The sequence below is a fragment of the Gorilla gorilla genome, chromosome 21 (assembly GCF_029281585.2).
Source record: "Gorilla gorilla gorilla isolate KB3781 chromosome 21, NHGRI_mGorGor1-v2.1_pri, whole genome shotgun sequence".
NCBI lineage: Eukaryota > Metazoa > Chordata > Mammalia > Primates > Hominidae > Gorilla > Gorilla gorilla.
In genome coordinates, this window is record NC_073245.2 from 35,765,686 (window position 1) to 35,779,618 (window position 13,933).

Below are 13,933 nucleotides of genomic sequence, written 5' to 3' on the forward strand. Positions count from 1 at the left end.
TCAGCCCAGGCTCCTGCGCCCCGGAGCCACGCCATGGGAGCGAGGACCTTGGCGCGGCCCTAGACAAGGACAATGAGGAGGGGGTGCACGTGGAGTCTCCGCGGATAGGCTGGACGCCGGGCAGGAGCCTTTGCAGGGGTGCACAGCCTCCTCTGGAAGCCCTGGTCACTGCCCGATGCCTGCTGCGCCCTGCGAGCTCCGCGGCGGTGGAGCCAGGCCTGCACTACCTGCTGTCGGCCCGGCCTGCTGACCCTCTGCCCTTTGTCTTGCCCATGAGGCCCGGGGCCTCAGCTAGCCCGGGGTTCCTGAAGTTAGCTGACGATGGGCTGGCCTCTGGGACTGGGTCATGGGCCTTGTGCACTGGCCGCCACTTCACCAGCGCCAGGCCTACCCGCGATGCTGCTGGAGATGCGGGATGCCCGGGCTCGGGCTCTGCTGGGTGCCCTGGCGCTGCGAACCCCATCACCTTCCATCGCGGCCACCATGCTGCCTGCTGGTCAGCCCTGGTCTGCAGCCTCCCTGGGACCACTCCGGCCCTAAGGAGGCATCACTCACAGCCGCTTGTGACACCGGGGCCGCCTGAACCTCCGCCAGGGCTGCGCCGCGCAAGTGGCTCCAGCCAGCAAGCCCTGGCCCATGAGCAGGACTTTCCGCTCCCCGAGAAGATCGCCCTGGGCAGGGATACACGGCTATGGAGGATGTAGCGGATACCTTCCGAAGTTTGTGGACACTCTTCTGCCACACCAAAATTTTACCATCAGCTGCGATGCCGACTGAGGCGCAGAGACCCCTCCGGGATGTGGACCAGGCAGTGACTTTGCTGGGCATCAGCAGTGCTGACCAGCCCAAGTGCAGATCCCCACTTCGTGTTCCTCCTCCTCCACGTTCCACATCCAAAGTTCTCTCACCATTTCTAAGCAGGAGAAATCAAAAGAAACTGAAATCAGAAAGAAAGAGAGAGAGAGAGAGAGAAAGCCATGAGCAAAAAAAAAGAGCAAAACCTTTTGGAAACATAAAACGCCCCAAAGCTAAAAACTAATTCTTACCTCTTTTAAACCTTCTGCACTTCTCCAACGATGAATGATTTGTTTCTTTTAACCACTGGCAATTCGTAATTATTAACTTCTCTGGCATTAATAAATAGAAACTGAATCACATGTGGGAGTATAATTTGTATTATATGAAGATTTTCATATTTTAAAAAATAATTGTCCAGTTTTTCTCCATGGATTAACAATTAATGGGAAATTTTCAACTTTGCTGTGTTAATGTCTCCTGAGATAATTAGATGTGAATAATTTTTATAAACAGAATTTCCTGGGTGGAATTTCTCATCTTCAGGAGCTCCATAAATAACCGTGTCCCAAGAGAACTGTGAATTTGGGAACTGCAAGAACTGAGTCCCAACTCGTCCAGCCTGGAAGCTTTTGGGTGATCACTCTTGCAGGTGACTTCACTGCCTTCTGTTGAAGGGCCAGTGAGAGCCTGGGGGTTTCAACCTGCAAGAGCCTTACCATTTTAGGGTTAGCATTCACAATGAGGAAAAGGCATACTTTTTTGATATTCTCCGTATGTAACAAAAATAGCTACCAAAACAAAGCAAAGTGTGAGTGGTGACTATTGAGAGGACCCTTTCTATCTTTGCTGGATTCCCAGAGATTTCTGGGTTTCTTTTGGAGTCAATAGTATTTCCATGTTAATTCTGAGCTCTTAAAACCCACAATATGAGTTGCAGCCAGTGACTCGTGTTGCAGCTTGTTAAGCTGATCACTGGTGGTACAGCCTTTTCGTTCTGCTCACTTCTTAAAAGGTCAGCTTGGTCAGGGATTAGTGCTACCCTGCCAGAAATAAGCAGTTAGGAATCAAGTAAAGGAGTCAGCTAAAAGCGTAATTACTAAGTAGTGAGGTCACAGCTAGATGGTTGTTGATCTCATTTTCTCTCTGCTGCTGATTTCAAGGCTTTATACCGTGTTTTGATGTAATGTAGAATGTATAGTATGAAGCACAAACAGTCTGTTAGCTTCTTGGGGCTATACTCCGTTACTGGAGCAGGGGACAACAATTTGAAGGACATTACTACTTAGACAGTTTAATCTGCCTTCGGCTAGAATAAACTTCAAGTTCCAAGGGCTGGGTTCAGTTGTTGCAAATTTAGATTGTTGCGGTAAATTTTCCAAAAAAAAGGACAGGACTCTTTAGATGAAATAAGAATTTAACTGTATTTGAACCCTGTTGAAGGCCAGACAAGTTTAGGCAAAATCCCACGACTGAATACTCTGATGAGTACCTTTAAATTCCGATATATAATCTATGTTGGTAAATATGATACGTGCACTGGAAAAGGATGTGTATTCAGTAGTTGTTGAGTGTCACATTCTGTATATGTACGTTTATGTCAAGTTTGTTCATTGTGTTCATCCAATCTCCCTTTCTCTTATGGATTTTTTTCTGTTGGTTCCATCGGTAATTGAAAGGTATGTTAAAATCTATATTGTAGACTAGTCCATTTTTCTTTTAGTTATATCAGTTTCTGTATTAAATAATTTGAAGGGATATTTATATTTATACATATTTAAAATTGGCATACTTTTCTAGTGACTGACATCGTAAAATCTTTTTTATCTTAGCAATATTTCTTGGCTTAAGTCTAAACTGTCAATAATAACATAGCAACATGAGTTTTGTGCTGATTAGTGTTTGCAGACATGTTTTCCATTGTTTTACTTCCAAATGTCTGGATTCTTGTATTCAGATAAATTAATTAAAACATAAAAATAAATATAATATAAAACATTAAAAAGTCAATATTCTAAAAATCCAGCCAGAGATGTTTCACTTTTAATTGAAGTGTTTAGGACCACGGCTCTCACACTGTGTGCTAAGGTGCCCTGAGATGCTGTGTTTAACTGATAGGGGCACCAGTGGATAGCGTGTGAGTCTGTGTATGTGTGTGTGTGAATTCGAGATGGGGGTCTCACTCTGTCCCCCAGGCTGGAGTGGAGTGGTGAGGTCTAGGCTCACTGCAGCCTCTGCCTCCCTGAGCAACTGGGACAACAGGCATGCACCACTATGCCTGGCTAAGTTTTCTAATTGTAGTAGAGACGGGGTTTTGCCATGTTGCCCAGGCTGTGTATTTTTGAGAGAAACAAAGCAACATTTGCTGGAGACCTTAAGAACTACTAGCCTGAGGCAGTTCAGAGTTTCAAAAGTAGTTAGTTAGAAGTGCATTTCTTTACCTTTAAGGTGGGTGTTGTTAATTACCGTGATAAAAGCAAGTATTGTGCTAGTCAGTGTGGAATAGGAATAAGGTCCAGTGGTTGAGATCCAGTCCAATTTTAAGATTTGAAAAGTTGTGCTGTGTGCCCAACAGGCACACACATCCCATTAGTAAGTAAACTGTGCTTTTTTAAGAAAGAAACAAAATTACTGTTTCTACTTCCATTGCGTGTTATTTTTTATGTATACTTGCAAATCCATCACCAAAATAAAAATAATGAACATATCCAGCACTCATAAAAGTTTCCCCCTGCCCTTTTATAATCCCAAACTTTTTGTATCTTCCTACCTTACCACTCTCCCTGGCAATCACCAATCTGTCACTATAAAATAGTTTGCCTTGTCTAGACATTTATACAAATGAAGTGTAGTATGGACCCTTTTTAGGAGGGGTCTGGCATCTTGCACACAGCATAATTATTTTGAGATTCAGCTATATTGCAGGCATCAATAGGTCATTAATTTTATGACTGAGTAGTATTCTATTGTGCAGATCGGTCACAACTTATATATCCATTTGCCTGTTGATGGGTTTTTGCATTGCTTCCGGTTTTCGACTTATGCAAATACATTTGCAATGAACATTCATGTATATAAGTTCTTCTAACTTTGAGTAAATATTAGGAGTGTAATAATTAACAGGTTTAGGTTTAGTTTTAAGAGACTGTCAAAATGTTTGCCAAAATGGTTGTACCATTTTATATTTTTATCAGCAGTATATAAGAATTCCACACTCTTGCCAACATTTTGTATGGGCCTTCTTTTAAAATTTTAGACATTTTCATGTTTGTACAATCGTATTTTATTGTGGTTCCATAATGCCTAATAATATTTAGTATCTATGTACTTACATGCCATCTGTATATATTTGGTAAAGTGTATGTTCACATTTATTTTGCTTCTTCCTTTTTTGTTTTTTTCTTTGCTTATTGTCTCATTATTAAATTTTAATAGTTTCTTTGTATACTCTGGATTCAAATCCCTTATTAGATATGAGACTTGACAGGATTTTCCCCTTGAGTTTCTTTTTTGTTCTCATAACACTATCTTTCAAATAGCAGATGCTCTTAATTTTGATGGGGTCCAATTTATTAATTGTTCTTGTGCATTTGGTTTTTGGGGCTTCATCTAAAACATTTTTGATTAACTGAATATTACAAAGATTTTTTTTCTGTATTTTCATCTAAAAGTTCATAGCTTTTAATACTTTATGTTATATTTAAGTCAATGGTCCCATAAGTGACAGAGCTTTAACCCAAGTCGCTGTCATGCATAGCTGGACCCAGGGGCTTATATAAAATCATCAAGAAATGTTCTCCTTCTTTCTCTTGACACTTTTCCTTTTGTTTTAGCCTCATTTTTTCCTTCTGAAGATGACTCTCTTCTCTCTCTGTAGCAAGAGATAGTGCTACAAATACACTTACTTTGTCCTCGCAGACCACAGTGGTAGAAAAAGCAAGAGTCCTTCCTGATGATTCCAAAAAAAAGTACTGAAACAGTTGCTATGATCCAAGGGTAGAGTCTTACAGGGTTTCACTGTGTTAGCTAGGATGGTCTTGATCTCCTGACCTTGTGATCCGCCCACCTTGGCCTCCCAAGGTACTGCAATTACAGGCATGAGCTACCATGCCCGGCCACAAGACACAGATTTTCTATATGCACATCAAGGGAGGTGGTGTTTTAGGTTGCTATAGGACAGAGCTATCCTGTATTCCAGTTGGTTTTTTTTATGATCACCTCTAGGGCTGGGGCTGGTAGGTTGGGTCCGGCTTAGTTGGTTCTCATTGAAATGGTCCTCAAAGAAAAGGGGGGCTCTCAAGAGGAGAGTTGCTGAACACCCCACCCAAAAATAGCCACTGTGTACATACCTACAATTCCTTGACGTTTTATAAGCAACCGGTTAGGTGGAAAATGACTAGAAATTCAGTTGTCATTAACTTTCCTGTATAATGTCAGTAGAATGAGCCATACATTTCACATGTTGTGGGTTATGTCCATGATAGTCATTTCTGTATATTAAGTATCAATTTGGAGTATCATCTGAAGAAATATAATATTTTGTGACGTTATCCTTAAATTAATATTTTTAGGATAAAGAATTGTAGGATAAAAGAAAAGTCTGGGATAGAAATAAAAGAATAGAGAAAATAGGAGCATGGATATACCACAGAAAATGGCCAAACAGGAAAAGTACTTGTGAGAGATATTGAAGTACACAATTGATATCACATAGACCTCCAGGAAATTACAACTACTGGCATAAGAACAAACTATCTGAATAGTCTTTGCTGATACTGAGTCTTTTCTGCTTGCAAAAGAAGTAAGAATGGTAAGGAATTGGGACATTGTTCAGATAGACCTCAATGCATTTATTCATTTACCTGTTGATGGGGTTTGGGGGTATTAATGAAAGATGTTAATAAATAATAATTGGCATTTGAGGTAATCATAATTGATTTGTCCATTTGGTCTGAAGAAAATTTTGCCTACCTTCTTTTTTGTCGAGGGATTCATTTTTAATGTCATGTTGCATTCTATGGCTTACTAAATGTGTAATTGCTTATTTATGGATTCTGAAGAATTTTATGAAATGTATTTGCCAAACATTTTGAAAGCTTAGAACTTTTCCAAGGAAGAGGTTCTTTAGTGCTTTAGTGCTGCCCTGACAAATATGGTAGCCACAGCCATGTGAATATTGAACACTTGAAATGTGGCTAGGCTGGACTGAGATGTGCTGTCAGGGTAAAACACACACCAGTTTTTGAAGACTTAGTAGGAAATAAAATTAAACATATCTAATTAATAACTTTTATATTGGTTAGACATTGAAATAATATTTTGTATGTATTTTACATATGCATTCATGGGTATGTGTAATTAATATCTTCATATGAAATACTTCTCAATTACAATTGGAAGAATGATGACTTTGTGGTGGAGAAATCTGGCACAAACTTGATCATGTGCCTCCTGCTGGGATGTCCTAGGAAGACCACAGCATTATTTCTGTGGTTTTCTTGTGAAAGATACATGACCTAAGTCTGGATGTGGAAACACATCAGATGGAAAAAGGTGAACACATCCTTCATAAATGCGTATGCTCTTAAAACTCTTAAGGTTATGAAAAACAGGGAAAAACAGAGGAACTCTTTGAAGTTGAAAGAGCTTAAGAGACATGACAATTAATGCAATGGGAAATCCTGGATTGGATCCTGAATTACAAAGTTCAAAAAAAAATGTATTTAGGGCACAACTGAGAAAATTTGGATGAGATTATAGCATCTGTTGATTGGACAGTAGTGTTGGGTGAATGCTGATATCCTGATGTGGATGATTATATTCTGGTTATGAGAACTTTTCCCAGATTCCTCATCGTTTGCCCAGTGGGTTCATGGACAATGTGGTGATGGTAGCAGGAGAAGATGCTACACGTTTCCAATAACATGAACTTCCCTGCAGCAGTGCTGCCTACTGCCCAGATGAGTGCCCTGACTGCCGACAATGAGCAATGCTGAGACCCTGGAAAGAGGAACTGCCTTGCCTAGACCAGACAGATTTCTGGTAATGTGGTAATAATATTTTTTCCCTTCCTTCATGGAAGTGGTAAAGAATTGCCCTCACTGGAATAGATGCTTATCAGAATATGGACTCCACTTCATATGCTTCTCATAGCATGAAATTATTTACATTTGCTGAGCTCTTATTCTCTGCTATCGTACAATTATTACTTATGATGGACCTTATTTTACAAGAAAAGAAGTGATGCGATGGGCTTCAGCCCATATTTATTGGTCTTGTGACATCCCACATCACCCAGAGGAATATGACCTCACAAGAATCAGTTACTTCACCAACTGTGAGACCCTGAGGGGCTCGGTTTCTATCCTACAAGATGTGTTAGAAGCCCTGACCCAAGAGCCCTCCTACCCAGAATGCACGGTTTCATGTAGCAAGGATCCTTGTGATAGTGGTGATGATGATGGTGAGGATGGTGATGGTGAAGGTGGAGGTGGTGATAATGAAGTGATAGTTATGTTGAGGATGATGAAGGTGATGATGATGGTGAGAATGGTAAAGGTGAACAAGGTGATGGTGAGAATGGTGATGGTGATTGTGATGGTGATGATAAGGATGGTGATGTCGAAGGTGGTGATAATAGTGATAGTTATGGTAAGGATGATGGTGATGATGAGGATGATGATGGTGAGAATGGTGATAGTGACGATGATAGTGATGGTAATGATAATGATGGTGAGAATGGCGAGGGTAAGAATGGTGATGGCGATGATGGTAGTGTTGGTGATTGTAAGGATGGTGATGGCGATCATGGTGATGATGATAATGGTGCTGACTGGGCTATGAGGTAATGGAGGCAGAAAAGTGGCAGTTTCCAGGAAATATAGAGCCAGCTGGGAACTGCAAGGTAACCTTAGTGGGGGTGGAAGATGTAGGGCCCCTGCCTCATTTCTAGACATCTGGGGAAAGCTCACCCCTCACAGTAGTTCCAGGAACCCCTCCATCCAGCATTTCCTTCTCACAATCAGCATGGAGCTTTTGGGGTGCAGAGAAGTGTCTTCTATTCACTGCACTCCGTGGGAAGGGAAAAGGGGGAGTGCTATTTATGAACCCAGTATAATACAGTAGGGTCTCATCTAATAAATTTTGGGAGAGTTTTCAGCTGAAGAGAGGAAGCCTCAGAGAAGTCAGGTAACTTTATCTTCAATAGCATCCAGTTGTGATTTATTGAACAGTTACTATGTGCCAGGGAACATGCTGGGTGGTTCCTTATATGTTATCTCACGAAATCCTACAGCAACACAAGGAGACAGGCATAACTACCCCATTATAAAAATTGCGGTAAAATAAACTAAAATTTACTGTCTAACTATGTTTAAATTTACATTTCACTGGCATTAAATACATTCGCAATGTTGTGCAACCAATTTCCAGAATGCTTTTCATCTTGTAAAACTACAATTCTGTAACTCATTTAAAAACAACTCCCCAATCACCACCCTCCCCAGGACCTGGTAGCCACCATTCTCCAGTCTGTCTGTATGGATTTGATGACTCTAGGTGCCTTCGAAAAGTGGAATAATACAGCATTTGTCTTTTTGGTCTGGCTTATTTTGCTCAGCCTAATGTCCTCAAGGTTCATTCTTGACGCTGCAGGTGTCAGAATCTCCTTCCTTTTCAAGGCTGAACACTATTCCACTGTATGCATAGACAGCATTTTGTTGATCCGTCCATCTATCCATGGACACTTGGGTTGCTTCCACCTTTTGGTTATTGTGGATGATGCTGCTCTGAACATGGTTGTGCAAGTATCTCTTCCAGGCTAGCCCCATTATATAGAAGAGCACAGAGAGATTCTGGGAGGAGGGATGACCTGCCCGGGGCCTTTGTTGAGGTCCTGGTGGAGGATCTCCCAGACCTCAAAGGCAGAGCTCCTCTCCTCACCCCACTGCCTTTCTTAGGACCTGCCTCCTGCTTCACCACACAGTGCCCACTCCCTGGTACGAGACTTGCTAAGGCCTCTTGATCCCTGAAAGTTCAGGGACAGGAACTGGTGGGCACAACTACAGTCACTCACTTCTCTGTCCCCTACTGCAGATTCTGTGCCAAACAATACATGATAATGACCTGCTTTCCACTCTTTCACCAGATGTGGATGAGGCACCTACTGCATGCCAGGCATGGGTGGGCACTGGACAGAGACCCCTGGGAAATAAGTAGATGTGAGCTCCTCAAGGCCAGGGGCATCCCTTTCACTTGCTGCTACCCTGTGAGGGATGGAGGGGAAACGTGAAGCATTGGAGAAGTGCATGAGTGACCTAGCTCAGATGATGATATCACAGTAACCCTGTTTATTATTTATTATCACCTACCATGTGCCAGGCCTTGCGCAAAGTACTTTGCACACATTACCTGCTGTAAAGCTCAGAGACAACTGTAGAAGTGAATCTGTTATTCTTCCCACTTTACAGGGGAGGAAACTGATGCCCAGAGAGGTGAACCAGTCTTCCCCAGACCTTGCAGCTAGTCTCTGGGATGTGGATCCAGGTGGTCTGACTCAGAGATCCCCTCATCCTCTTGGTTTTTGCTCCTGCAGCCCTCTGGCCTGTCCCCAGGACCCTGTAACCTTGGCCACCCCCAAGATGACCTGGACATGGGCTTCAGCAAAGGCAGCAACCCCAGCATATCTCCATTTGATAGGGAGGAACCTCAGGCCCACCACAGGAGCCCTGGGCTGCAGGTGGTATAGGTGCTGGCTGAACCACAGTGCACCCATGTTGGAGGATGCAGCCTAGGATGGGCAGCAGCAGGAGGTCTGCCTGCCCAACAACTGGTAGTGGTACCTGATAACAAAGGAGGAGAAGGAGGCTTTGGACACAGGTGTGGAGAAGCCCAAGGAGGAAGAAGAAGACTTGGACTATGGGCTGCTTGATGGCCTCAGGGACCCCCTCCCCGAAAAGGAATTTTGAGACTTATACCCAGGGCTGAGATGAAAGTGCTCCCTATTTTCTATCCTGGAACTGCTGCAAACCTCGGTGTGACATCACAGGGCCTCACTTCCCTATTTGTAAAATGGGATTTTATGGGGGTTCCAATGAGAGACTGGACTAAGAGCATTTTGAGAATTGTAAAAAATGTACATTGAGGGAATAATTATTATCAATGGGCCATTGCTCTTCCAATAGTTAGTATTCTTTAGCAAATATTCGAAGGTAAAATGTGATTTATTGAGGAGGTTTGCAGCAGCTGAGGCCCTCAAGAGTCTTTTCTGTCTCCGTTCAAAGCTGGCCTCTGACAGGGACCTTCTTGGTGCTACCCCTGGGCCCCTCATTCTTTGTGCAGGTTTCTTATTTCTATTGCATCTTGTGGTTCCCTGGTGGATGGCATGTTCCATCTTCACTCAGAGCTAACTGCATCTCCTCCAGGCCCATGTCCCTTGTGCAGCACCCATTGCTCCCTCACCAGGATTCAAAACCTTCTGTGACTGACCTCTGCTGACCTCCCAACTTTATCCCCCCTCATTCTTTCTGCTCCTCCAGTTCCATGCCTGTGCCCCTCAATCCTGTGGCTCACACTCTCACCCAAGCTGTTCTCCATCAGGATTTGCTTGGCTCCCTTTTCTGCTAGGCAAATTTGTGTTCATCCTTCCAAGCCTTGCACAGATGTCCTCCTCTGAAAGCTCTCCCTGAGGTCACAGAGTCCTGGAACAAGGTAGTCATTGCTCCTCTGCTGCCTCTGCGTTTTGTGCCTTTATCACTTTGGTGTGACTGCCCACCTCCTGCTGAAGGGAGGCATTTTGGCTTTACTCACCTCAGTATCTCCTGGGTCCAGCTGGGTGTCTGTCCTGGCCCAGAATCAGTGCTCATCCAGGGTGTATAGAACTCACAAGGACCCAGGAATGTTTTGCAAATAATACCACCTTCCCACACTTCTCCAATGCTTACTTTCTAAGCTCCTTTACTCTTTAACATTCAAATTTCTAAATGGCCTGTATGTACTTACAAAGCCTGGGAAAATGCCTTCAGAGGACAAACACACCCCACCGGCACAATGTATTTGCATCGACTAGGATTATGGATGAAATTCAGCCTTCTGGCAAATGAATCATTTGGCATTGGCTGAGTATCTGCTCTGTGCCAGATACTAAGCTGTGATCTCTAGAAAGAGACATGAACTACTGACACAGTCCTTGACCCCGAAGAGCTCAGAATCCAGTGAGCTTGATTTCTTGTAAGTTAGAGACAGAGTTCAGAGCAGAAGCTCAGGCAGGAGAAGAGAAGTAAAATGGACACACCAGAGGCAGTGACAGCCACACAGCTGTCTGGGGACACTGAGTGCAGCAACAAAGAGCTTAGGCTGCGTTGGCAGCCCGTGAAGGTATCACGGTTCCTATTGCAGCATCTCAGTGATGCTTTAGTTATGCTGATCTCTGCAAAGCCCCTCTGTGCCCCAGCCCAGGATGGTGACCGCCATGCTGTGGAGAAAAGGGCAGTGACCAGGACCACAGGCTCAGAGCTTGCACCCTGGACCACCTGGGAATGGGAGCCCTTCACATGTTCTCTATCTCTGTGTTCAGGTTGGGGGTCCTGGCCAAGGAAGGGAGATGACCCCCATGCTGCATCAAAAGGACACACTCCCAGGAACAGACTTTCTCTTCTTTCTGGGTAATTTCTGCCTCTGCAGTGAATGGTGAAACCAGACACATCCTCTCTGTTGGTATGACACAAAGACAGGCGTTCCTGCTCATGGGCTGAATCTTCAGATGAGGGGAGGTGTAGCACACTCCTGTGCTCTGCTGACTAAGGCAGGGACACATGTCACCCCATCAGAATGAGTGCCAGACCAATGGCTAAAATAAAATCATTTTCAATATTCAAAGGAATCCCCTTCATTCGTCTACAAATACTTTTCCTTTTCTTTCTTTTTTTTTTTTTGAGATGGAGTTTTGCTCTGTCACCTAGGCTGGAGTGCATTGGCATGATCTTGGCTCACCACAACTTCCATCTCCTGGATTCAAGCGATTCTCCTGCCTCAGCCTCTGGAGTAGCTGGGACTACAGGCGCCCACCACCATATGTGGCTAATTTTTGTATTTTTCATAGAGACAAGGTTTCACTATATTAGCCAGGCTGGTCTTGAGCTCCTGACCTTGTGATCTGCCCGCCTTGGCTTCCTAAAGTGCTGGGATTACAGGTGTGAGCCACCGCACCTGGCCCAAGTTTTTTTCTATAAAACCACATATTGCACTCAGGGTGGGGTAAATGATGCATCATGCCTGCTGGCAACATGGGCCCTATCTGGAAAGCGAGTGCCCACCACCATGGCACAGTTCTGGGCAGTGCCTGTGTGGTGCTGAATCTCAGGAGCAGCCCCAATCTTGTGAACCACAACTACAGGGACCTTAGACATAAGAAAAGACCTCTGGTGGCCAGGCCTGCCAGCAAGCAGATGCTAAGCCTGTCCTAGGGGCCTGCAGGGAGGTCAGGCCAGTGGAGAGGTGGCGAGACCCATTTCTGGTCCAACTCCCACCCATGTTATGCAATGGGGGCGACCACACACCCGATCTGCCTTGGAGGGTCCTGGTGTGCCCACTGCCTCGCTGAGTTATGAGGGGTGCTGCCTCTCACAGCTCACCGGTATCGCATTTGAAGGACAAATTATGTCTTCCCTTCCCCACCCTGTGAACCTCCGTTTCCTCATGTGCAAATGGGGGATGATATGCTTACATGGTTATGCAGTGGGGGTATCGATGGGATCCATCTGTCAATACCTTGCATCCAGTGACCACCTGGAGCACACCTGCAGTTCGCAAGCTAGGCTTCCTGCTGCAATGAGGGGAGCAAGCACTGCCTGGAGCCAGGGAGCTTCTCTGAAGGAGGTGTTGGAAAGGACTTGTTCCAGAATTTGGGCTTGTATTGGGAGCTTGGGGGAGGGTTGAAAGAAGCCTTTGCTCCAGATTGGATGCTGTCAGAGGCAGGGTGGATTCTATCACCTGGCATCTTCCCCAATCTTACCTAGAAGGAAGGAAGACAAGACCAAAGCTAACGCTGCAATTGACAAAGGGGTAGTGGTCATGACATAGACACAGGGGAGGGGGTGTGAGGTCATTTTTGTCCATGTTTTGCATGAGCTGAGCCATGATAGCTACCAAATGACCCTGCTTTGTCTTGACGCATCATGGTCACAGAGCGACCTTGTCTGATGCTGAAAACCTGTGCAGTTCAACAGGAGAACACCAACGTCTTGCCAGCAGTGGCTGCCGTCCTCCTGAGGCCTCGCTGCTCCTCCTCTGGGGCCTACTGCTGACCGTGGGAGGTGTGGAGTGGGAAGGGAATATGCCGTGGGATTTTTTTGGCAGAGCAAGGGCAGGGGACTCTGATGCCTTCAGCTCTGGCCATCCTGAGTGCTGTGATCTGCTTCCCCTGCTTCCTAAACCACCCGCAATCCCACCACGCTGCTGCAGTCACTGCCAACTCATAGTGCCTTCTAAGGTCCCCAGTGTCTCCCCTGGGAGGGAAGCAAGTTGCTCATGAAGGTCCCAGGTGGAGGTGCTGAAAGAGTGTGGAGGTGCCTTCTTGAGTGTCAAAGTCTGGGATTCCAGCTTTCAGCCTCAGGCTCCAGGTGTGTGTGCCGAAGTGGAATTTTCTGCTCTCATTCACTCTCCTGTCTGGTCAGAGGAACTTGGGCAGTTTCCTCTCTAGGGGAGGGAAAGGTCCTGGAGAGGTGGCCTTGCCCTGAACTGGGAAGGGGTGGGCCTGGGAAAGCAGGGGCCTCTGCTCTGCCTACTGCTTGCTGACAGCTTGGGCACAGCACTGCCCTCCCTGGGCTCCTGTCTCCTTTCTCTGTATGATTAGGTGGAGGTGGATGGGATTCTGCTTCTACTCCCAGTCCTTGGGCACCATGTCAGGTACTCACACACTTATGACCCCATCTGGTCTTTGGAACAGCACTGGGGGATGGATCTGTCAATCTCACGTTGCAAATGTTTGTTCTAAATCCCACACTCTGAAGTCAGAAAGACCTGGGTTAGCCCTCAGCCACTGACGGTTGCTTGCTATGTGACCTTGGACAAGTCACTGCCCTTCTCTGAGCCTCAACACCCACATTTACACAGGGGAAGAATAATACCTCCCTCTTGGGCT

General features: G+C 45.1%; 1 pseudogene; it reads right to left on the reverse strand.

Annotated features, from left to right (window-relative positions):
• LOC129528986 (protein FAM182A-like) overlaps window positions 1-13,933 on the reverse strand; it is a 28,485-nt pseudogene that overhangs the window by 4,810 nt on the left and 9,742 nt on the right.